Raw genomic sequence first — 24,022 nt, forward strand, 5'->3', positions numbered from 1 at the left:
CACAAATCAGCTCCCTTCATAAGCCTCTTGCAAAAGCTCTAAGGGGTAATGAGGACCATTCCCCCTCACAAAGAGGAGCAAACTGCGGCTGAGAGGAGTTCATCAATTTGCCCCAAATCGAGTGGCCAGTGGGGACAGAGCCAGGGATGACCCTGGTGAGTCACCCCAAATCTGAAGCGCCCTCCTTCAGGATGATGCAAGTAAACTCTGGGGTCAGCGCCCGGACAGGACAAGCCGTGTCGACCGCATCTGCAATAGTGGCTGCTCTTAAGTAGCACATGGTTCCTAAAAGCTCGTGGGAAATCCTCAGTCAGAGGGCAGCCCGGTCATCCTGTCCCAGCCCGTGCTCTTGTGATCAGACAAAATCGGGGCTGTTCCCTTCCTTTCAAGACCCCCGCCCAGCTCACACGCCCCCAGCCAGACTCACAGCACTGGCACTCTTGTGCTCCGGCCCTGCTCTGCCAGGCGGTCTCCTGTGCCCCCAGCTCCCCTTAGGGAGAGAACCAGCCGCCTGGGGTGACGTGGACCCTGTGCCCTGTTTCTCTGCCGCTGCAGGAGTGAAGCTGGACCCCACCTGAGTCACCCGGGCCTCTCACTCCCTCTCCCGAGAGCCTCCTTCAGTAAACCATTTACAAACAGGAGTCCCCGTCTTGGGCTCTGCTTCAAGGGCGCCCCCCAAAGGCGTGGGCTCACCGGCTGCGTCCTAATGTGAGGCGGCCAGTTCCGCAGAATCAACGCGGGGGCTCATGAGTGTGGAGCATTTTGTTTGGGCGAGGCCAGCGGGTTGAACTGTGGCTCCGGCTGCCCTCAGTGAAAAAGCACCCTTGCTCTGAGGATGGGGCAGCGTTTGCAGCCTTGCAGGTCAGGGCTACTGGCCTTGGTGAACGAGCAGCCCTCACCCTTGGGGGACAGGCACTGAGCGGGCACCCAGGGTAGTGAGCAGACATCCAGGGGAGAAGGCTGCCTGCTCCGCTCCAGGGCTGGAGAAGTGGAGAAATGATTCCTACGCATGGAATCTACCGCGGGTCACCGGCCCACCCAAGGACACAGTGAAGAAGGCGGGAAGCCTCTGGCTGTGTGTCAGGGAACCAGGCGCCTGTGACATCGTCACCCCATGGGGCTCAGGCCACACACCCCCAGCATCACGCCCCCTGGCAGACTGGCCATTTCACATGGAGGAATCTGAGGAACGGCAGGTGCAGGAAGGACTGCCCTTCCCGCATCCCTCCTACCTGGAGCAGGTCCTAAGACCCTCTCGAGGGAGGTGGCCTCCCTGCACCGCCGTCTCCGAGGATGGAGGATGGAGGACTCTGATGGGCAGCCTTGGTAAGCTCCCCTGGCTCCCTACACGCAGCCGTGTCCCCTCTGTCCTACCACGTTCCCCCACCTCCCACACCTCGCCACAGCCAGCACACACACAGTGTGAGCCACTCCTGCAGGGCTCGCTTCCTCGCGAAGGCTCTGGTGTCAGGCGCCACTAATGTTAAGTTAATCCGTCTTTTGTTAAGAGACCCAGCTGAGGATGTAAGCTGGGCAGAGGAGAGGCATTTTCACTCCCACTAGATGGGGAGCACGTCTGGCTCAAACCTAACACCTGACAGTTTTCTGGGACTGGGCCTGCCTCCGCCATCCGGCAGCACATCTACTATCCCCTTTCTGATGCTATTTTCATGATATATGAAAAATGTAGGAGGTTGTCAGCCTAGTTTATACACCGAAATAAACCTATTCTCAATAACCAGGAGAAAAGGATTGCCCACCTAACAGAAGCGACATTTTAGGTCCACCTGGGCCCAGAAACCCGGTTATGCAGGTGAGGACAAGAGCTAAATACCACTCAGCAATCAGGAGAAGGCTCCCTTTTGCTGCAGTAACAAATAATGCCCCGAATCTCACAGGCTTCAAACAGCAGAGGTTTCCTTTTTGACTCTGCTCCATCCCCAGGTGGGTGGGTGGGGGCCCTGCTCCTCGCTACATGCGCTCAGGGACACGGGCTGATGGAGCCTCTAGCACCGGTGCCATCATCAACGGCAGAGCAGAGAGAAGGGGTGTAGAGATTCACGCACACAGTCCCTTGGCCAAGGCAAGGTAACTGCAAACTGCTAACCTGACGGGAAGGAGGAGAGCCCACGTGTTCCTGGGAGGAGGAAGTTGGACAGATGGGGGCACCGGCGTGAGGGCCACACCCAGGTGCCAGGAGGCCCCTCCGACTCTGATGCGCCAGTGACCACCCCAGGCGATCCCCATGAAGGCTGTCAAGAGGACAGCAACCCTGCCCCTGGGCTGTCCCAGGACCCCTGCCTGGGCTCCCTCCAGCTGTTCTCCACATGGTTGTCAGGTAACACCTAAATGTGACCTCACTGCTGAAAATCCCAGAGCAAACACGGTCTCACTCTTCATACTTAACATCAGTTAATCCCATCATGATCCACTGTCCTCAATCCCTGGTTAATGTCACTAATGCAGCTGAAGCCACAGCACCTCCGGCTAGGCCCCATCAGATACAGACAGAAAGGAGGCTCAGAAAGGATGCTGTGCTTAAGAAAAAGGCATGTAGGGAAGTTTAAAAACAAAAACAAGGAAAAAAACCACTCCTACTTATGACTACTGAAGTGAAACATCTTAAGTCATATCACAATACATGTGTGTGTAAAAAAGCAGTCGCATAGCCCAAGGTACCTCTAGGATATGGGATTACAAAAGATTTTTATATTCTTCTTGCCACAGACTTAGACTTTTTACAAAATAAATATATTATTTATACGAATTTATATATAAAAGATGACATAAAAATTAGGAAAGCTTTATTAAATTCGGCCTCTTTATTACACTTCCAAAGGATCCATTTCATAATAATGAATTCCTTTTGTACACAGTACCTCTTTCACTCTACCTTTTAAAAGTATTGCACCTGATAAAAGAAAGCAAGTAATTATTATCATGGTACTTTTTTTTGGGGGGGGGCTGCACCCCAGGCCTATGGAAGTTCCCAGGCCAGGGACTGAATCCAAGAATCAGCTGCAACCTATGCTGCAGCTGCAGCCATGCTAGATCCTTAACCTGCTGTGCCACAGCAGGAATTCCTGGCTATCACAGTCCTTGCTTTGTAAAAATGGACCTCTGTCTCAAAGAAGGAATGCAGAGTTAAGCTTTTGGTAAATGCTTTTTCATCATCTGACTGAACTGCCGACAAGTGAGGATAATTTTTGTCAAGAACATGCAAGTGATGAAGTCAGCATGAGAGCAACACAAAATTGAGAAAAAACAGGGCTCTGCTCTTTATGGGACATGTGTGACAGGATGGGCTGGAGGGACAGCCAGCAGCACTGGCAGTAATAATAACCGCCACTTAAAAAAAAAAAAAAAAAACTCGGTGGCTAACGAATCCGACTAGGAACCATGAGGTTGCGGGTTCGATCTCTGGCCTTGCTCAGTGGGTTAAGGATCTGGTGTTGCCGTGAGCTGTGGCGTAGGTCGCAGACGTGGCTCAGATTCCTCGTTGCTGTAGCTCTGGTGCAGGCTGGAGGCTACAGCTCCAATTCGACCCCTAGCCTGGGAACCTCCATGTGCCGCGGGAGTGGCCCTAGAAGAGGCAATAATAATAATAATAATAATAATAATAACCGCCACGTCACTCACCAGGGCCAACCTCTGTTGACACTGCTCGGCTCTCTGCTGACAATGCTAGACAATGCTACATGCATTTTCTCATTTAACACTAAGCATTACTTCACTAATAAGAATCACTGTTTTTTAAAAGGTTTTTTGTTCCCACTGTGGCTCAGCAATAATGAATCTGACTAGTATCCATGAGGACGCAGGTTCAAGCCCTGGCCTTGTTCCGTGGGTTGAGGATCTGGTGTTGCCGTGAGCTGTGGTGTAGGTCGCAGACTCGGCTCAGATCCCACATTGCTGTGGCTATGGTATAGGCCAGCAGCTGCAGCTCCGATTCGACCCCTAGCCTGGAAACCTCCATATGCCGTGGGTGCGGCCCTAAAATGCAAAAAAAAAAAAAAAGCTTTATCGAAGTATAGTTGATTCCCAAGGTTGTGATAATTTCTGCTGCTGTACAACAAAGTGATTCACTTACACATGTAAGAACTACTATTACCCCAACTCCTAGTGATGAGAAAACAGAGGCACAGGCAGATTTCCTGCTTTGCTGAAAGTCTCAGGGCAGCCACGGACCGGGGGCACACTGTGAGGTCAGGAGTCTGAGTTAAGAGCCAGCACGGTACACCTGGCCTGTGCCACACTTCAGACCAACTGCAGGAGGGCTGAGCAAAGTACGGAAATATCAAACCACAGCACATCCAGCGTAAAACACAACTGTACAGGTATAACAGCTTTGAAAACAGACAGTTTTCTGAGCTTTAAAGTCAGAGGAGACACTCAAAGGAAAAACAGCAGACTTAACTATAGAAATACTCACGCGCTCCCGTCAGGCCTGCAGTGGACACTGCCGTTAATCTGTGTCCAGCAACCCCTCGTCCACCTCGTGTGCGTGTGCCAGGACTGCCTGTCAACGCATGCCCTGCCAGCTGGCCAGAACGACCATGGCTGAGGCCGCCAACCAGGCCTTCCCCCAGCTGCTGTCGTGACAGCTCCTGGGGGAGTCTGACATGTCAGCCCGGGGAGAGGGTCTTTTTACCTGCACTGTGAGCTGCTGAGGTCACAGAAGCCAGGGGCCATCAAAAACCACCCACTGTGGAAAAAGCTGGCAAGAGAATACAATCCACACAAGCAGAGCTGAGGACATGCGGACCAAAATATGCCCCGGCCAGGCCAAACCAGGGTATTTCAGTTGTGGGAGGCCCAACTGTATTTTGGGCTAAAGTCAGATTTATATAACCAGCAACCAAAAAGACATAACTATTGCTAACTGAAATTGCTAAATTAGTAAATTTAAAAGGTCAAAACCAACTAGGAAAAAATGTGTCTATCAAATAAAACTAAGGATTAAAAAGAAAAAATGCTAAATAAGTTAAAAAAATAGGAAATGCTCCATTTCCTTTGTAAACAAAGAAATGCAAATTTAAACAACTAGGTATAATGGCAGTGTAGGATGATGGATGGCTTACTCATTACCCAATCCCAATGTGCCCCCTTCTTGGTCCGCCTCTGCTGATTTCTAAGGCTCCCCCCTCCCTTGTTCTGGCCATTGAGATGTGAGCAGAAAGCAGGCAGTCACCTTACCCTGCTTTCTCTTGCCTTATACTCTAATGCAGTGGAGTGAGCTGCAGCAGCCATTTTGTGGCCACGAGGAAAAGGCCAAGAGAATCACAGAGATGCTGCCTCAGGCTTCTCAGGGGGAAGGGGGACAACAGTAGCCACTTGCCTCTGGGCTTTCTATTATGTGATTCACAATCCTATTTGTATATGTTACAGTTGGGGATATGCTGTTACCTCATTCAACAGGAATATTACTGAGTGCCCACCACATCCCAGGCACTGTCCCAGGCACTCTGGACACACAGAGTGAGCAAAGCAGAAAAAAGCCTGATCTTGAGGAGCTTCCTTACAGCACTGAGGAAAGCACATCTGACCACTACAGACAACATTAAGCATCTATTCACAAACAAAACTAAAAACAACAACAACAAAAGGTCATGGTAAAATATAACATCCAATGTTGGCAAAGTCATGATAAAACTGCAATCCTCAAGCACAGCCTGGTACACACACTGAAAGCAAGCAGACCACACGTACCCAAGCAGCCCATTCTCACTCCTAACTCTTTCTTCCTTAATCCAATAATTCCACGTCTTTACATCAGTTAGGGAAATACATTTAGAAGCCCTTGCCATTCAGTATTTCTGGTCTATTTTAAATTTTATTTCCTGGAGTTCTCAGTGTGGCTCAGCAGGTTAAGAACCTGACTAGTGGTGTCTAGCGCGGTGACGCAGCAGAAACGAATCTGATTAGTATCCATGAGGATGAGGGTTCAAGCCCTGGCCTCACTCAGTGGGTTAAGGATCTGACGCTGCCGTGAGCTGTGGTGTAGGTCGCAGGTGCAGCTTGCTTGGATCCTGCACTGCTGTGGCTGTGGTGTAAGCCGACAGCTGCAGCTCCAGTTCAACCCCTAGCCTGGAAACCTCCTCCTCCGGCACAGCCGTAAAAGGGGGGAAAAAATTACCTTAAGGGAAAGCATGTAAGAGAAAATTTTTTTTGAAAAATGCTCATTAAATTTGAGTGCTTAAATTTCCTAAGCACACCCTCATAAAGCCTGGCTGATTCTGATCTATTGCTAATGATGATTTGGCTTACGCCACAGATCCCTGTGGTAGGCGCCTGTGGGCAAGATGTACCTCAGACATGCAATTTATTAAAAGGAAACAGAAAATAAAAGCTAACGACCTTGCTGTATAAGGGCTGTATCTAGTATTCAATTTTTAAAGATATATCCATATAATTCCATTTCATAATAAAATGCCCTTTCGGTTTTACTTTAAATTCTATACAAGGAAATAAATACCAACTCTCATCCCCTACCTGCTCCCCAAACATACATACATAAACACTACTATCTAAAAAAGAAATCCTTATGACAATAAAGTTGTGTTCAAGCTGCTATTTATTATTTCAAGGATTTCCATTTAACTCCTATTTTAAAATAAACACAGTACCCATGCAAAGCAAAATAAATGTGCTAGTTGAAGGAAATTCTTCACTCTTGAGTTTTTAATTTCCACAAATCCATTCCATAAACAGTATGCTTTTCTCTATCATCCGACTTTTCAATTACTTGGTACACAGGCTGTGATCTTCTTAGAGTTCTGTTTGCTCCTTTTCCTGCTGTGATGTGATTTTCCCATCTGCTGAGCATAGGAATGACTTTTCCTCATCTAGGAAACTGTCACGTAAACCCTACCCTATAGACAGTCTCTGGAGACACTTCCAGTTACAAAACAGATTTGATGAAATGCAGCATAAAGACTGAAAGTTAAGCCCAAGAGCAGGGGGTCAACTTCTGTTCAAATAAGGCTGAACACTTTAAAGGATAACGTTAACTTCAGGAAGAAATCAACAGTACGGTAACTGCAGTAACCAACGCAACAAAGTGGAAGCAGGTGAGTGCTTTAAGTTGAAGATGCTAACAAACCAATAAGGAGAAAACAAACATCCACCAATACAGGGCTGGATAATTAAATAAATAACGGTTCATCCACCACGTGAATAACCATCTTATTCCTTTTCTTTTCCTTCTTTTGCTTTTTTCAAAAAATGTACTGAGGAGTTCCTGTCGTGGCGCAGTGGTTAACGAATCCGACTAGGAACCATGAGGTTGCGGGTTCGGTCCCTGCCCTTGCTCAGTGGGTTAACGATCTGGCGTTGCCGTGAGCTGTGGTGTAGGTTGCAAACGCGGCTCGGATCCCGCGTTGCTGTGGCTCTGGCGTAGGCCGGTGGCTACAGCTCCGATTCAACCCCTAGCCTGGGAACCTCCATATGCCGCGGGAGCGGCCCAAAGAAATAGCAAAAAGACCAAAAAAAAAAAAAAAATGTACTGATAAGAAGTTCACACACAGTTATGCAGACAAAAAAGCAAGTTGCTGATCAGGTGTTACCATGATTCAGCTTTGTTTCATAAGAAGCTGTATACATTTATGTACATGGTAAGTGTCCTTTGCCCGTTCTTGTGTGCACAGAAAAGCTGGTGCAGAATACCCAACTGTTATCAACGGTGGCTTCTCCAGATACCAGAGAAACTATTTCCCTTCACACATTTTTTATTTCTCACCACGCACATGAATGACTTAACGTTTTAAACACATTTTAACACTACGAAAACCAAATAAAACCACCTAGCCTGGTTGCTTATTCACATGCCCATTAATTTTTGTTCAATGATCTGAACCGAGCTAACCCCCCCGCCCCCCGCAACAGATACCTTAACCTGAAAGCGAGGATCTTGCCCCACTCAAAGTGTGAGGGGCACCACTGGGCTCTGGCCGTCCTCCGACCAAATCCATACTGATAACCAGAAATCTCGTCATGAGCACTGTTTGCCAACTCCAAGGAAAGAGGTAGACTGCATAGTTCACATGCTTCTTGATAGCACTTTGCAATTAATTACATTAATTAAAACCTAAGAAATAATCTGTACAATAAAATCTCAAAACCCATTTCTATTAATCTCCATTCAAAACACGGTGGGTTTGTGTTTGTTTGTTTGTTTTGTCTTTTTAAATTAGGGCCCCACCCACGGCATATGGAGGTTCCCAGGCTAGGGGTCGAATGGGAGCTGTAGTCACCGGCCTACCCCACAGCCACAGCAATGCCAGATCTGAGCCACATGCGTGACCTACACCACAGCTCATGGCAATGCTGGATCCTTAACCCACTTAGTGAGGCCAGGGATCAAACCCGAGTCCTCATGGTTCCTAGTCAGATTCATTTCCGCTGCACCACGACAGGAATTCTGCTCACTTTTATTTCAGGGGAAGAAAAATGCCTTTTATTTAGTCATAGGAGTTAGTAAGAAAATTAAATCCTTTGCCTATTAAGACACCTTCAGCAAAGCCTACCATAGCTGGCAAACTATAAAAACATTTATTTTGGTCTTGTATGTCTCTGAAATAGGACTCAACACACTGTGTCACCCTGCGTTGGGACACTGCTTTTCAAACCTCAGATGCAGGATCAGAGATACCAAACACAGGTCAGGGTGATCACAGGCCCATGTTCTCTCCTCAGTAAGTTCTAGCAGCCACCATGGCAACTGCCCTGAGGTGGGAAGTGTCACCTTTGCTGTCACCATAGAATTCAGATGAACTGCAATCTGGTCTGGTCTAGTCTGTGCTTTACAGTTCTCAGTCACCCTTCAATTATGATACTAACCAACTGTAATTTACAGAGTTAATTTACTTTGATAATTTCGAAAAGCTATTATTTTAATTTAAAAATTTTATTTTTCAGGTGATTGTTTTGGTAAACAATAACATAACTCTACTTGTGCCAAAAAACTATAGCTGTGATGAGGGCTTTGATTCATTAGAAAATGCATATATTATTTTCTCAAAGAATCTTATATAATAGATGAGACCAATTTTATTACTAGTCTTCTATATAAAAAAAATTAAGGCTAGGAGTTCCCGTCGTGGCACAGTAGAAACGAATCCGACTAGGAACCATGAGGTTTCGGGTTCAATCCCTGACCTCACTCAGTGGGTTAAGGATCCAGAGTTGCTGTGAGCTGTGGTGTAGGTTGCAGACGTGGCTTGGATCTGGCGTTGCTGTGGCTGTGGCGTAGGCCTGCAGCTACAGCTCTGATTAGACCCCTAGCCTGGGAACCTCCAAATGCTGTGGGTGCGGCTCTAAAAAAGACAAAAGACCAAAAAAAAAATTTAGGCTAATTATTTGCCAGTTAAGCACAGAAATTACTAAGTCCTACAGTATATGAATTAGACAGAAAACAGAGAAGATGTGACTGTTTACATGTACTCCAGCTAAACCGTCTTAGATACTTAAATCTCTTAAAGCAGCTATTTTCTTTAAGCAACTGTGTTATATGTACCGAAATAAGACAGCAGAACCAATGAACTATAGAATTCACTGCGGGGTGAGTCTGAGCTGTTCTCATGCACATCCATGAGTATGATTTTAACTATGACAATTAGGTTCAATTTGCAAAGAACCAATAAGGGCATGCCACTAAAAAAAGATTTCAGTTGAATTAAGTGAGGGTGATACAATTGTCAAAATTAGAGAAAATAATCTAGAGAGCCCACTCTGAGCTTCCCCTTCCAAGCGGCTTTTAGAGCCCTGCTGATAATAAATGCTCTAACCATCACCTTGCACACTGAAACTTCCAACAGAAGTTCCTGCTGTAGCACAGTGGCTTTATGATTCGTCGTTATCTCTGCCGTAGTGGACGTTCAAACACTGGCCTGGAGCCGTGGGTTACAGATCCAGGGCTGCCACAATGTAGGTCGCAGCTGCAGCTCTGATTTGATCCTTGGCCCAGGAACTTCCATATGCCAGGGGTGCAGCCAAAAAAGGGGGGGGAGAAAACCTCCAACAGCTGGGCTGCAGAGACCAAGCTGACCGTGAGAACAGCTGCCTTCCTCAAGAACGCCTGGGCCAGCGAGCCGGTGCTGGTGGCGGCCTTCACCTTGGGGGCCTCACTATAACTCTGCCCGTGCTCAGCCCCGACACGCTAGGCCCCCGTGATCAACGAGGACACAGCCTACACCTACCCAGCGTCCCTCCAAGACGACGGAAACATGCCTGACGTGCCCAGCCACCTCCAGGACCATCCCCAGGGACCAAACTGGGAGTGGCTGAAGAACCTGTGAGCACCTCCACTGACAGGGAGAGGCCCCCTCCCTAGTGGCCCCCAATAAAGGTATGAATACAAACCAAAAAACCCCAAAACTTTAAACAGAGGAACTATACGGTAGTAGGTGAATTAAACTGGTAAAAGCAAAACAGGTGTGTGTGTCTGTCTGTCTGTCTGTCTGTCTGTCTCAGGGTGGATGGTGTGGGGGTTGTAAGAAAGACAACCTGAAACCCCATCCGAATCTCTCCTGAGTAAAGCACTGGCAGGGAAGTATTTCATGGCAAATGTCTTGGACAATGGAAAAAACATCACGGTGTCCATGTGGTGAACACATGGAAAAACTACTCACTGGTTAATCTGCTACTCAGAAATTATGCTTGAAGTTAAAGTAAAATGTTTAAAGTGAAATGCATCATTTTTTTAATGATCCCCTATCTCACCCAAGGTTTCTCTCTCTCATTCTTACGGATAATCAACCACCTGCCAGTCTCAATCTCTCCAAGTAAGGACATCCACCTGGGTCCTGCAGCCGTGAGCGGCCACACCCAGCAAGGGCACAACCAGCAAGGGCCCCTTCAGGCCCGACACCTCATCCTGGCAGGGGTGATAATGCCACCTCCGCCCATCTAGACAGCTGGCTAATACCTGTCAAACAATTAACACGCTCGGCCTGAAGAAAGGATCCCCCACCACCAACTCAGAAGATATAAACGTAAATGCTAAACAAGCATGTAGCGCTTATACTAAAAGTCACATTTTCAAATTAAATTATTGAAATTTAATGTGAACTGCATTCAGGGAATGAAAGAATTGGCTTTATATGCTAAAAAAAAAATATGTTCAGAATATTTGAGGTAATTTATTTTAAGGAAACAATACTACTGTAATTCAGAAGGTTGCGACAGAGCTCGTGGAAGTCCCCCGTCTCCCCACATCCTCCAGCAGCCAGACTCAGCAGTCACTGCCAGGCCTCTTTCCAGTCTCGTGACAGTGACTGGCTGTGCAGTATGAGGCCTCATCCACCCCCTACCAAATCCAGCTCTCTCTTTTACTCTCATTTTCTTCCAGAACTTTATCCAAGCCACGTCCAGCTCCTATAAGACAGTCAGCCCCTTTGGAACTCTTTAAAAGGAAGCTCACCCAGGGCGCTCGCCTGGTCAGCCCTGCAGAAAGCCATCATTTAAGCCTGAAGATCAAATACAAATCCCTTCTGCTGGTCCGCAGTTGCCACCCACCCCCTCCCCAGTACACGTTCCCAGGATTCCTCTCGGGCTCCACCTGCACACTCAGAACAGCCGGGCTGGGTTCCCTGCTTCCCTCTGGCCTCTCAAGTCCAGCTCAGGGCGCACTCCCTGTCGCTGGGGGCTCACCTGTTATCACCACACCAGGTGTGGGTTATTTCTTGCCGTCTTTATAAGGTTTATCTCCAGATTAGTCATTGCCGACTTTGAAAACAGTCACTACCCCGACCCAAATGAGACAAATCCACACCTTGATAATAGCCAAAATGTGTAAAAACTGCTTTGTGTGCCACTTTTATGTGAATCATTCCATTACAACCTCACAAGAGCACTATAACAGTAAATGTGAAAGCAAATCCCCATGTTACTGTCAGGAGAATGGGATACAAGACTTCACAGAACTGGGAGGTAGCACAATGGGCTAAGGAACCAGCACCTTCTCTTTGATGGCACTGGTTCAATCCCCAGCCCGGTGCAGTGGGTTAAGTTTCCGGTGTTGCCACAGCTGTGGCATAGGTTGCAGCTGCAGCTCAGATTCAATCCCTGGCCAGGGAACTTCCATATGCCGTAGTGTGGCAAAAAAACAAACAAAAACAAAAACAAACAAACAAAAAAACGAACAAAGATTTCACAGAATTCACAGGGCGATGTCTCGCCATCAGTGACACCTGTGGAATGCGTGCTGGGAAGGTGGTGTCACTCTAAGCGACAGCAAGGCAGCAAGGAGCAGCAGGAAGCAGCCGTTTTTCCGTCACGAGACGGGGTCTGAGCCCAACTTCTACACCTTTAGGCCACGGGACTTGGATGTGAAGAATGACCCAGGGCAAGATGGGTGGAATTTAGTCACAGGTTCAACAAAATATATCCAACTGCTCCAGCAAATGCCTTATGACCACTGGTGGCTAAACCATCTGTGACCTTGATTCCTGAACCTGAGTTCTCATTCCATTTTCAATATCGCGTCCTTCGCCTCTGAGAACCTCCTTTTTGACTTCCCAAGATGAATGGAAGTTATTATGGTTTCTGACTCACTTTATGTGAAAAAGACATGCTCTAATTAATCAGTACATCAGCTTTTGCTATAACGACATCTCAACCTCTCAAACAAAGGCCAACATTAACTACGCACAAGTCTAAGGGCCACAAAGGGACAGTCAATGATGGAGCCACTCCGTCACTCGTCCAGGTGTACAAAGTGTCCTGGTCTGCACTGCGTCATAGAAAGAGCCCGTTTCACCCTTCCTGCAGGCCTGTGACGTAGATCTCACCTATTAATCATCCATATTTCAGAGCTAAGAAGCTGACTCAGAGATTTATGGTAGGAATGGCAGGCTAAGGACTCAGCTTTCAGTCGGCTGAGCTCTGCTGCCAGAAAGAGTGCGGCAAACGGAGAAGCAAGGGGAGGGATCCTAGCATCCTCTGCAGGGAGGGGTCTGCAGGGCTGAAATGCTCGGTTTCCCATCCAGCTAAGGGAGTCCCCATGACCTTCAAGGGCACTGAAACCAATTCCCTGCCCCCCACTTCAAGGATCCGTGGGCATGAGAGACCGTGGACAGAGCCCTAACTAAATAGACGCAGATAAATTTCCCCCGAACCCAGAAGGGTGCGCCAGTCAGATGAACTCCCAGAAATGCTTCTTCAAGTTTTGCTCATGACAGTCAGTTCAGTACCAACGAGCACAAGGACACACGGGAGGCCGGGACGTCCACACATCATGGGAGAGGCCAGAGCAACATCCCCGTGGCTCCTCCCCTCCCGCTGCTGCTTCTCCCTCAGACAAGCACGTCTGATAAGTGTCCGCTGTACCAGATGCCAGAGATACAGAAGAAGACGCCAGGCTCTCTACCTGAGAGGAGCGTGCTGTCTAGTGAAGGAGACAGGTGTGTAAACAAGGAACTGCCCGGCACAGGGCATAAGGGGGTGGGACCGAATCCAAGCAAACACAAATTATTAAGAGATAAGTCATTCTACTTGGAGTTTCATAAAGAAAAGTCAAATATTCATAATTTGAGCTTCTAGAAAGACAAATGAAATGATACTGCTGTCACTATTTTTTGTTTGTTTGTTTGTTTTTGTCTTTTTGCCATTTCCTGGGCCGCTCCCACGGCATATGGAGGTTCCCAGGCTAGGGGTCGAATCGGAGCTGTAGCCACCGGCCTACGCCAGAGCCACAGCAACATGGGATCCGAGCCACGTCTGCAACCTACACCACCACTCACGGCCACGCCAGATCGTTAACCCACTGAGCAAGGGCAGGGACCGAACCTGCAACCTCATGGTTCCTAGTCGGATTTGTTAACCACTGCGCCACGACGGGAACTCCTATTGTCACAATTACAGAAGACAGCTGAACTGGTCTTCCTGGTAGCAATTTACTTTAGCACAGAATGCAGATGCCATCCAACTCAGAAGGTCATTTCACCCCCACATTCTAAAATATGCCCCCCAACCCTGATGAATGTCAAGTTCATAGAACAAGAGGAAAATAAAAAGCAGAGTCCTACATGTGGAATATGGGTCAACAAGCAATCATCCATAATTCTGAACTCTAGAACTCCCTGAAAACCTAACATTTTTCACTAACTCATTTGACGATGAAACCTGAGCCAACTTATCAATTGGCTACAAAATATGTTCTGAACTGGCACGTGGCTCAGTTAGGCCTTTTTTCATCCTACTTCGTTAGTTCTACAAAAATATTATGTCTGAGTCCAGAACCTTGTATATCTTAGGGTATGTGAATCCTATGCTTTTTAAAATCTAAAATACTCAGAATTCAAGAACAGGCTCAGATAAAATTATGATACTGTATCTGCTTTTGAAAGCAGAGAAGAGGAAATCAATGAAACACTACTTTTCACTGTCAGGCAAAAGGTACTACCTTCCTGCCCGCAGTCAATCCCGCGAATCACCAAGAATCAGAGCAAAAATGTACAAATGAGTTACAAGGTGCCCACCTTGCGTTTGTGTGTGTGTATGTGCACACGCACTCGCGCACACACACACACACACGCACACCTGCCCCATGCTGTTACGGGTCTCTGAACAGCCCCCACCTGCCACACCCAGCGTGCCACTGCCAGGGCCACACGCATCTTCCTCACCAGACAAGAGCCTGAAGGGCAAGCCCAGTCGTCGTCTTCATCTTTCTACTGGCAGCCTGGCATAGTGCCCCTAGGTCCTACTTAGTCATCCCAACTTTACACGAGTGGCTCGGACACTAATGCGGCGCTGTGCAGAGAGCTGGCTGAACCTCTGGAGAGGGTCTCCGAGAATATGCAAAGCTCACTAGATCACAGTTGCAATATATAATAAAGATTACAATTTTGGAGTTCCCGTTGCGGCTCAGCAGTTAACGAACCCAATTAGTATCCATGAGGACACAGAGGTTCGATCCCTGGCCTCACTCAGTGGGCTAAGGATCTGGCGTTGCCGTGAGTTGTGATGTAGGTCACAGAGGCGGCTCAGATCCCGTGTTGCTGTGGCCGTGGTGTAGGCCGGCAGCTACAGCTCTGACTCGACTCCTAGCCTGGGAACCTCCGTTTAAGGTGTAGCCCTTTAAAGACAAAAAAAAAAAAAAAAAAAAAGATTAAAATTTAATAAGACTGCCTGCTGACAAGATCTTAAGGTAAATGAAACCAGGAAGCCTGTCCATTTTTATCTTCAAACTCCTAAAGATCTAGAAAGTATCTGCAAATCCTATCTCTAAGGTCTCAGAGCATATCTATGACCAAGTCCTGATCACTTTTCCTTTCAATAACTCCGGAATTTCCTGCCCTCTCCTCCTGCCAGCGCTCGAGGCCACTCCACAGTCGCCCGTTACAGCACCCCCTCGGTGACCTTATCCAACTTAGTGGGTTTTCCGTAACAGGCTTTATTTAAATACCAATTATATACAAAGGACTCCCAGTTTTGATCCCCAGCTGGAACCTGCCCTCTGTCCCCAAACTCCTTTATGAACCTGCCTACTTGACATCACACTTGGGCTGACATCCAAGGCATCTCAAGCTTAAGGTCAAAATGGAAGACTTGAGAAGTCTTGCCCCAAACATGGTACTCAACCTTATCACCTCGGTACATGGGCTAGAAAGCTTTGAGCTCTCGTGTTCTCTTCAACTCAACTGTGATTTGCCAGTAAATCTTGTCGCCTCGACCAGAACTCACCTGTGCCACCAGCCTGGTCGCTCTCTTGGAAAACTCCAGCAGCCCTCACAGGCTCCCTGTGCCACCCTGGTCCTCCTAACTTTCCAGACAGCACCCAGCTTTCCGTCCTCCTCCCTCGGCGCAAAGTCATTCCTCCAGCCCCTCCTACGACCCAAAAAGCTCTCTCTTGCTCCCTGACTTCTCCAGCTCCCGGTTTCCAGTTCAATACAAGCTTACTTGTACCTGGATAACCCACCGCCACCTCTACCTCAACATCTCCAAGCCGAACTCATCTTTCCCCCACAACTGGCTCTCCAACCCAATCACTCAGTTTTTATACATGAGATCGCCACAGTCCTAAAACAGAAATCCTAAAGCTCCCCAAGTCCCCATGCACTGGAACACATTTCTGCCATGGCACGCAGAGCAGACTGTACAAACGCCCACAGCCCATCAGCTCCCCCTTTGCCACGCAACTCCGCAGCCACTCCAGCCACCAGGAGGCACAGCCTGCATCTCTGGCCCCTGAACCTGGGCCTGCCCTATGCCTCTGGCCAACAGAAGGCTGCAGATGAGAGAAGGTGACAGTCCCAGGCCTAGGCCTCAGGAGACCCTGCATACATCTGCTCTCTCGCTCTTGGACTCCCGCCCAGCTGCCCAGAAGGAAAGTCCAGGCTAGCCTGGATGCCTGCTGGATGAGGAAGGCCGTGTGGCCTGGCTGCCCCTCCATTCCACTAGACAGCCTGCCCATCCTCAGAGCTGAGCTGCCTCGCTGACTGGCAGCTGACCACAGATACACGACTAGGATGACTGGTCTGGCCAAGCCCAGAAGAACCACCCGGCTCAGCCCACCTACCACTCACCTACAGAATCTGGATCTAAATAAAGAGCTGTTGTTTTAAATACTCAGTTTTGAAACGATTTGTTATGCTACAATAAATAACCATTACGGAACTTAATTTGATGCATTAAAAGAGAATATGTAAAAATGTCCTCGTTCACAGAAGCCTCTTGATAAGTGTGTGTCCCATTCCGAACGTGGCTGCATGGAGGTCGGCCTCCCACTCGATGCGACTCTAAAGGCACAAGTCCCATGCACGGCTGCAGCTCCCAGCACAGCGTCCAGCAAAGCGCAGAGGCTCAAAATACGTGCTAAATGAACGTCAAGCGAAGATGTGAAAGTGTGTGATTCCGGGGCAAAGTCCTTCTACATTTACAACAGAAAAGCTTACGATTAAAAGTAGGCAAATTACTAAACTTTCCCAAGCATCTGTTTCCTCTTCTATTTAAAAAGAAAGAAAAAAGGAAAAAAGGTAACAGAACCTTCCTCATATAATATTTCTGAGTTGAAATTCAATAATCCATGCCACATCCTCAGCATAAGATCCTGGCACACACAAAATCATGCATGTGTTATTACTACAACGACCCACCTGCGCTTCTCTTTTCAAGGGAACTACAAGTTACTGATCAACGACGATGTTACTTGGTGCTTTTCTATCCCCCATCGGGTAGGACAGTGCCGAGTCTGCAGCAGACACTGATAAACACTTCATCAACAGACTGATTCCAAACTCTGCATAAGAAGCTCAAATGTCTCCCTCAATGCCCATTAAAATATCAACTACTCTCATGCAACGGTAATAAAAAAAGCAGCTTACTTCCTGACCAATCCCATATTATACACTATCACACACTATCTCATTAGAAAAGCATTCAGGTATAAGCAACAGAAACCTGAGAAAGTGTCTCAGACAAATAGTTTTTCTCTCCCATGAAACCGAAGCCGGGAGGCCAGCAGGCACTGTCATCTCTCCCACAATGGACTGAATGTGTCTCCCCCAAAAGTCATATGCCAGAACCCTAGCCCCCAAAGAGATGGTACTGGGGGAAGGGCTTGGAGAGGTGATTAAGCCATGAGGGCAGAACCTCATGAAGGGGATTCCTGCTCTTATAAAAATAACGACAAAGAAACTAAAGAAACTCACCCCAGAGAACTCCCCCACTTTCCTGCACGTGAGGTTACCGTTAGAAGTCAGCAGTCTACAACTTGGAAGAGGACAATGACCAGGACCCAAAAATGCTGGCACCCTGACCTCACACCTCCAGCCTTCAGAATTGTGACAAAGAAATTTCCATTGTTTATAAACCACCCAGTCTAGGGTATTTTGTACAGCAGCCCAGACTGACAGTGCCAGAGCCAACGACCCTGCCTGCCTTTTCTCATGGCCACAGGATGGCTGCCCCAGCTCCTGCCTAAGAGCCACGTTCAGCAGGCTGAGCAAGAGGCACTGACAGCCACGTCTGCTCCTGTCACGTGGAAAACAAAAGTTTTCCCAGGGCTGCCAGCCAATTCCTCCTCACGTCTCACGGACAACCCACGAGAGAGAGAGAGAGAGAGAGAGAGAGAGAGAGAGAGAGAGAGAGAGAGAGAGAGAGAGAGAGAGAGAGAGAGAGAGAACAGCTCGCATTTCCAGGCTCTGTGGCTGTGATAGGTTCTACTTCCCACTAACATACCGTGTTGCACATTCTCTTCTTATACAGACGTTGCAGCTCCCCCACCGAGACGTGGGATCTGACCTCCTCCCTCTTCAACCTGGGCGGGCTTCTGATGACAGCAGAGGTGATGCCTTGTGACTGTCAAGGCTAAGTCAGAGGAGGTGACACAGCCTCCAGCCGCACCTCCCTGTACGCCTCTGGGGCTCCACACGAAGAGTCTGGCCAGAGAGACCGTGCAGACAGACCACGGAGCCAGGGGGGCCTGAGGAGGGCTTGCCAGATGACCCCAGCCCACGCCCCTCAGCCCTGGACGGCAGCCTCACGTCAGACCCGAGCCAGAACTGCCTGTCAGTGCTGCTCCCGAGTACTGGAGTCACAGCAACTGTGAAGAGTACAAAGAATTACTACTGTTTTAAGCCACCGAGCTTTGGGGTGATCTGTGGGGCAGCCATGCAGACGCTCCTACGAGTGGCAGCAGGCAAGAGAGCAGCGGCTCGGGAACGGGAGCGGGCCTTGCGGCGGCTGGCCTCGCGCCCACCCCCCACCTCGTCCGGGCCTCTTGTTCCTGCCTCCCCTGGACCCGCAGCCCCAGCACAGGCAGACTGGCCTTACCTCCTCAGGACAGGGCCGCCCCCACCTCCTCGGGGCCTCAGGGAATGGCTATCACCTCTGCCCAGACAAACAGGTAAAAATGTAATGACATTACATTCAACCACATTCTTTCCCCCATTATGCTGGCTTCTCAGACTTAGTGCGAGTTCTTGTTCACGGAGACCTCAACACACGCCTGTAGGTAAGGAGTTCAAGTTTAGCAAGTTCTCAATGAGATGCAGCACGCTGTGTTCCGTGCTGCAGTTGGTGTCTTTTAAGACCCTTCTTCGGCATAAAGCTACGCCTTCTCCCGGCCGCTTAGCGACGGTCTGCGTCCTCGCCTCCTTCCACCCTCGCGCCTCCCCTGCACTTCTCAGCCGTCCCATCATCTCCTCACCGCATCGCTCCGTTACTAAGGAAAGGACCGTATTATTCAGCTTTTTATTCCCAGCACCAAATGGTGCCACACAGTAAGGAGTCAACAAATGTTTGATGAGTGGAGGAAAAAGGAACACATACTGAGTTACCGACAACTAGCAAAAAGGAAGATCTTAAAGTTAAAAAGAACCTCCTGCTTCATTGCTTAAATTATGACTGAGAACCTGACTTCTTTAACCCTTAGTTTAGGTAAACACAGCAAAGTCACAACCTCAAAGACAGAAATAACACCCTGATAACTCTATAAACACACCAAGAAACATCCTTAATAAGCTACTGGGGAAAGCGTTGCACTTCAGACCTATTTTAAACCAAAATATAATGAGTCCTAGGAGGTGAGACTCATGAATAAATTCACTGCTGAAAAGCTGAAGCCTGGAACGCCTCTATAACGGCAGCTGGGACAGTATGGCGCTTCCTACGTCCGTAATATCAGGGCTGCTGGGAAGAGCGATGCGTCATGACCAACTCCGACCCTTCACAGAAGTTACGAGTGAAGCTGTGGGCGTGTGGAGCGCCATGGAGAATGTGAGGGATAAGCCCTGTCGCCAGGGCAGCAGCAGCTGAAAGCCGGGCTCCTGACCTACTCCTTGGTCCCTGTGACAACTCTCCTCTCACCTCCGCGGGGTTCCCATAGTGGAGCCCAAAATTGGAGGGCAGGGCCTAAGAGACTAACAGAGTGGTATCTGCTCTGAAATTTATAATTCTTCCCCTCGTTCTTTCTATTTTTGGGAAATCAATGTAAACCACAAAATACCACTCATACTTGCAACACACGCACAGTGCCAACTTACGCCTGGAAAACGCCTGCCACTGACTCCTCAGCAGCACTGGCCTCTCAGCAGGCCTTTGCATTGTTCCGCTATTAATAGAACCCTGATGGCACTATAAGAACAAGTCCAAAAACAGTCTGTGCAAACCAAGATTCCCAAACAGCAGCATGTGTCAGCCCAAAGAGTCAGCTTCCTAGTTTGAAGGGTCTCACAAAATACAGAAAAATAAGCCTTTCTGGCGCTCCTCTCTGAGCAGCTGCTCAGGCTGTTCTCACTGAGCAAGAACACCGGGCCTCTCTGTGCACCTGGAACCTGCCTGTCTTCAAGGAGCATCTTGGTCCTCCATCCTGACTGCAGGACCAGAACGCAGCAGGGCCATAAACATCTGCTGACTGAATCAGCGTGAGAAATAACTAAAAAGCACGCCACGGTACTTGGCGCAGCTGGTAAATAAGCACTCGAGTAAATCCTAAGGAAAAATCCACACAGACTGAGGAAGTTAAGGACAGCTTCTTGGAGAGGTGACCATTCAGATACCTGGGGATGCCTTATCCTGCTTATTCCAAACGTTCTCTCCTTAAGGAGCTCCTGTAAGAACCCGACTAGGATCCATGAGGACTAGGATTCGATCTCTGGCCTCACTCAGTGGGTTAAGGATCCAGCGTGGACATGAGCTGTGGTGTAGGTCGCGGAAGCGGCTCGGATCTGGTGTTGCCGTGGCTGTGGTGTAGGCCGGCGGCCAACAGCTCCAATTGGACCCCTAGCCTGGGAACCTCCATATGCTGCAGGTGTGGTCCTAAATAAAAACAAAAAAAAAAACCCAAAAACAAACGAAACAGAAACGTCCTTTCCTTGAAGTGCATGAACTTCACGAAGTCCGTATCACCCTGGGGGGATGAATTTCATAACTGTTAGCGGAAACAAATTGTTTGTCACGAGTTTTTCACACTGTCCAGCCCGGTGCAGCACTCAAGAGCAAAGCCACCAGCACAAGGAAGGGTCTGTTCAGAGCTCACCTTGGCTTCCTCAACCTGTCGCTCATCAAAGGGACCGTCCACTTGGGAGGCAGGACAGAAAGTGGTGAAGAGCGTCAGCACCCTTGGGGCGCACCTGTCACCTCCCCACCAGCACTTCAGCTCCCTGCAGCTGCCTCGGGGGCCGCTGAGAGGTTGGCGCACGTGGAGTGCTCAGCACCAAGCCTGGGCCTCAGCGAGCGAGCGCCGCCGTGTGAGTATAAACAGCCACGGCCGCTGCGGTTCCCCTCCCGGCCCCGGACGACGCCCCATTTCCCATCAAAGAACTCTGTCGGTGAGGACCCGACATGTAAGCTCCCCCGACTCTACTCATGGCCTGTTTTAATCTTCAGGTTCTTTTTTGCTAGCCAGACCTCGTTCACCGCCAGCAGTGCCTCTGATGGAGTGTGCTAGCAACCGTTTCCATTATCCCTGCATGAAAATAATCTAAACATCGGCTGGGTCTTTATTTTTATGCCTAATGTTTTCTGACTAATTTGCTATAGTGTGTGCTACTTTTTCTGAGTGTGAAAATAATGAAGCAGCAAAAACAAAACCATATTATACTTGCTGGCAACAAAAAAGACGACACTTCAGAAATATGGCGCCTGGGATGAAATAATCATAGAAGAGTCTTAAGGGGAAAAAAAGGTCAAGATCCCTGCAGAGAGGGGCCACGAGCCCCACACCCACTAGAAACACGATTTTAAAAATCAGGTTAGCTGGAGTGTATAAAACGCTTGTCATTCCAGGGTTCATCTCGATTATTACGAACAATGACTCTCAAGCATTACCGCAGCACTCCAGGGCCTTTCCAATTATCTCACTCTACTCAAATTCTCAAAATAGGAACGGATTTTTTAATTCAATTTAGTCTTTTAAAAATATGCCACACGGCACTTTTAGAAGAGTGGTGAGATGTCAGAAAACCAAAAATGATGTTTATGCTGTTATGTAATCCAATGGGTTCCATGGTTCAATGTTAACGGTTAAAAAAAGAGAAAACCACACCCATCCCTGTAGCTCCCGGCTCTGATTTTCTGCCCTGGGCGACCTGGTAGTCAAAACACGAGGAAGTCACGTAGTGGTGTCCTCCCAAGACCTGACCGGTCCGTTAAGTGCTTTGTTATCATTGAGCTTTAAGTTTCCCGACACGGCTTGCTTGCTTTTTCTTTAAGTAGCAGATAGAACGGAATTGTTGCTGCTGTTTTCATTAGAAAATAAGAGGAAATTCACATCAACTGAAACTTGAGTGGAGCTAGGGCTTCTAGGCTGTGATACATCAAGACTTGTATTTTATCTCAACAAAGTCTTTGGCCTTGAGTAGAAGTAGAGTCTATCCGTGCCGGGCTAGGAACTAAAAGGACTGTTACACTCTCTCCTGCAGCCTCTACTCCATCTCAGAGCAAGTTATTCGTAAAATGTGAGGTGGACTCATGACTAAAGAGTCCAAAAACCACCAATGGGCCAAGCCCCACACCTTACAGATTTGTGTCACCTAATCAGTAATCCTGAAATGGAAATACGACTCCCCTGTACCAGTTGGGGTGTTTTCCTGCATACATGACAAGAAACTAGCTAAAGCAAAAAAACGCCCTTTGCTGGCCAGCGTGTGTGCAGAGCCAGCTGCCAGTGCCGCCCGGGTCCGGGGCCCACCTGGCGCTCCGGGTTCCCTGCTTCCTCCTGGCTGGCTGGCTTCTTCTCTGGCTCCTAGGGTTAGAATGTGGACAGCTGCCATCCAAACCTCACACCTTCTCCTCTGCCTGTGTTTAAGAGCAAGAACTTCATCTTTGGGTGTGCTGACAGGCTCTCTGCCTCTCACTATGTCAAGGTCACAACCCTATTCTGGAGCCAATCGCTGCTGATCAGGGAACAGCAGAGCGTAGCTCCAGGTCGCGGGACCACCCCTGGTGGCACCAGAGGAACCCCAGCAGGCGCTCCAGTAGGGAGGGTGGAAGGGTACTGGGTGTCAGAGCAACCGATGTCAGCACCTTCCCCTTTCTCTAGGCGAGAAGCTGAGCCTTGAAGATAAACGCCCTGACATCAGACCTATTATCTGACTCCACCAAGTCTTGTTACAAAGCACAACTGACCACAACCAGAGGCAATCACAGCTACCAGTTTCTTACACAATATCTCTGAAGATAAGCTATGCGTATAGAAGTATACATGTATGATTTTTCAAAACCAAATTACAGCATCATTTGTTCCGTATCTTGCTTTTAAAGACATACTAGATACCCACTCAGCTCCCCCCTTTGAAAGTCTCAACTGAAGGTATCCCAACACAAGAGGCCACAAAGTCATCCACCCAGAGGGACGCAGGCCATTCCTGCCCTGGCCTCCTACAGCAGAGGCTGATTCAGGGCCTCCCAGTTTTCCTCCCTTGTAAACTTCATCACACGCTATTATAACACAATTAAAGCAGTGCCAAATAAGGGCTCTCCTGAGGTTAAAATCATGACCTCTCGATGGAAGTTTTCTGAAAATTGATTCTAATAAGATGTAAAGGCAAACACGTCTTGCAATATGGCATGTATTTCCTAAAATGGCTCTCTGACACAATAAAACCATGCTAACAAGCACTCTCAGGACAGGAAAACTACATCATGGCACATTTTTCTTCAGGATTATGGTTACACAGAGACCAAGAACCACTTGCTAAGGATTCTCTGTACCTTAGTATTGAATGAATAATCGCTAAATTCTGCACAAACACTGCAAAGATAAAAACGTATTTAAAATTTAACACTCTGCTTGTCCCAGAAGGGGCAATTATATAATTTTTACATACTTAAAAAAAGAGGCTGTGTTTGTATCTATTTGAATGAAAATGGTGCTGACATACACACCAGAGCCTGGTCGTGCACCTTGAAGCTGTTTTTCTAGCAGCGACGTGAGGGTCTATTCCTCTGCGGGGACCAAGGCTCTGTACCCAGAAAACTGACGGAAATCAAGTGGCCAACCCAGGGGCTGATGCACTACTCTGTTCTCTCCAACAGCATTTTAACCAACTGAGCTAATTATTAGCTCAATTCTCAATCG

At 48.2% G+C, this 24,022-nt stretch overlaps 1 protein-coding gene, 1 long non-coding RNA gene and 1 pseudogene across 3 annotated transcripts in view; 1 reads left to right on the forward strand and 2 right to left on the reverse strand.

The window, feature by feature from the left end:
- TULP4 (TUB like protein 4) overlaps positions 1 to 24,022 on the reverse strand; it is a 236,896-nt gene that overhangs the window by 103,880 nt on the left and 108,994 nt on the right. The window lies entirely within an intron of this gene.
- LOC146405915 (uncharacterized) lies at positions 7,193 to 7,937 on the reverse strand. The gene is made up of 2 exons (XR_014843984.1): positions 7,803 to 7,937; positions 7,193 to 7,427 (listed from the first exon to the last, which is right to left on the reverse strand). It is a non-coding gene; the product is annotated as an uncharacterized LOC146405915 (long non-coding RNA).
- Positions 8,713 to 10,295, forward strand: LOC146405916 (NADH dehydrogenase [ubiquinone] 1 alpha subcomplex subunit 3 pseudogene; annotated as a pseudogene).

Source organism: Sus scrofa, chromosome 1 (genome assembly GCF_054392235.1).
Source record: "Sus scrofa isolate SSC_HxYL_T2T_F1_AM1 chromosome 1, Sscrofa_HxYL_maternal_Yorkshire_Landrace_v2.0, whole genome shotgun sequence".
NCBI lineage: Eukaryota > Metazoa > Chordata > Mammalia > Artiodactyla > Suidae > Sus > Sus scrofa.